The sequence below is a fragment of the Vulpes vulpes genome, unplaced genomic scaffold (assembly GCF_048418805.1).
Source record: "Vulpes vulpes isolate BD-2025 unplaced genomic scaffold, VulVul3 Bu000000700, whole genome shotgun sequence".
NCBI classification, from domain to species: Eukaryota; Metazoa; Chordata; class Mammalia; order Carnivora; family Canidae; genus Vulpes; species Vulpes vulpes.
Genome location: NW_027325673.1, coordinates 653,869 through 656,172, shown reverse-complemented (window position 1 = coordinate 656,172; position 2,304 = coordinate 653,869).

Sequence of the window (2,304 nt, the reverse complement as noted above, 5' to 3'; positions counted from 1 at the left end):
CACCCAGAGCCACTTCTTGGAATAAATTCTAGAGGGAGTTTCCCTAAGTTCAAGTAGGTTTCTTCCTGAAGAAACTAAAGACTGGAAAGACAAATCCTGTGAAGGAGTTCTGTTGGGGTTTCAACTGGTACATAGCGGCCCCTTCCTCTGTCCAGATTTCTCTTACCCTTATATACCCTTTTGGTGGATTCCCTGGTGGCATGACAAGGTCCTCCTCTCTCCTGGACCTGAGCTGAAATCCTGTATTTCTCAGGCTTTGGATGCTGTGTACTTTATCATCAAATCAGATCACCAAGAAACCTACAAATAGGTTGTCTCCTATCCCACTGTATAAGAGCAACCCTGCTTCTTCCTGGTGACTAAAGCCAATTACCTCTGCCAAGATGATGTCCTTGTCTGCTGGCCCGTTAACTCAAGGAGACTTGAGGGCTGAGGCAGCAACCATAGCTCATTTTTAAAGTAGGTCTTTGTCCCTTGATACAAGCATGTGCCTTTTGGGAACCAGTAACTCTAAATCTAAGTCCCAGAGATGTAGGATCAGGAAGAAATACAAAACCACAACAGGGTCACTGGGAGTGCTGGCAAATAGGAGGCATGCCTACTTGGAAGCCTTTTGAGTGACCACCCCCTGATGCAGTATACTTTAAGGCTGAACCTATCTATAGGGGTGTACCATTCAAACAAGTGCGTTTTAAGTATAAAAAGGATGGATTGTGATTACTACTGCCATGGGCCTGGGAACCAGTATTGCCTGCAAACCAGTGCTTCAGCTTTGAGGAATTGTACGGATGTACTGAAAGATTAACCCAGTACTGAGTTGTCTACTCCCTGCATGTTCTAAATAAGGGTTTGGCCCCTGCCTGGCTCTTAAGAATCTGACACCTTGGGATGTTCTGCCAGATGAGTGGTTTGTTATTGACTTGGAGCCCATGAGCCACATGAAACAGTCTGTTAACAATGTGACTTATGGGGGACTTGGGCCATGAGGTATTGGCTTGACCTCTGGAGAGGGCTAGGAACCACATGCAGAAGTAGACATCCCAGGCCTACCACCGATTAAAAAAAAAAAAAAAAAACCTGGCTGCCAAGGCTCACATGAGTTGCCCTGGTTCCATGTGAATGCTCACACATTACTGGGAGAGCTAAATATCTGACCCCACTGGGAGAAGACCACTAGAAACTTGTGGCTGATATCTCCTGGACTCTGCCCCTTGTACATGCGGGACATGAGTAACAGCCACTACAATGGCGCTTTATGTGAAATCTTATTCTTGGCTTCCTCTTTCTTATGCTGCTCATCCCCACTCCCTTGTTACTTCCTTATGGAAGCACTTTGCTTCATAAACCACTTGCATGTATCTTATGTTTCTGGGATAATTGCAAGGCAGTTGCTACCAGAAGCCCTCCTTGGAAGGAGGGTTTATGGAATGGGATCTCTTGAAGGCGAATTGCTTACCAGTCAAATGATAAGGATCTCATCCCTGGAGATAAGTGGATTATTGACAGGAATGGTAAAGCTAGAGTGGTGGTTCTCAAAATGTGGTCCCCAGGCCACCAGCATCAGCATCTTCTGGGAATGTTTTTAGAAATGCAGGCTCATGGGCCCTATCCCATACCTGCTGAATCAAACTGAGTGGGGCCTAGTCAGTTGTGACAAGCCCTGTAGGTATTTCAAGTACCTACAAAAAGGCTGACTTCCATCTCTGAACTTAGATGGGAGGGGGATGCGTTGTGTTGTGACCTCTCTAGCATGCGGCAAAGAGTAAGGGAGGCCGATCGAACAGCTGGAGTGAATAAGAACTGGAACTGGTTGAGTATGGCTGGGCAGGTCCTGTATATTAAGGCTCAGTGTAAATGTTGAAAGGGCCCCCATGGTGATAGTTCTCAAAAACCTGCATTTCCTACAGCCCCGATCTCATGCAGTGAGCCTAGTTTACAGGGTTCTGTGGAGTTGAAGGCCTGCTATCTACAGAATTATTTCCAGACTTAACACCCAACAGAACACAGCTTCATCCCCAGCTTTTTGCATGTTGCTATATCCCTTCTAAAGAACGTACTCACTATACTATGTTGACTGTTTGGAATTTGTTTAAAAAATAACAGAAGGCTGGATATGTGGCCTGACAAGGACTCCAAGCCAAATTTAAAAGCTAGAAAGAGACTAGTAGGATGAAAAAGCCCCATTCCAAGTGGAGATTTTTGATTGTAGGGAATTGGTCACCAATTCATATGCTGCACCTCACTGGCTTCTATTAGTTTTCTTTCTATTCACTTCAATTTGGTCCACATTAATAGAATGTCCAA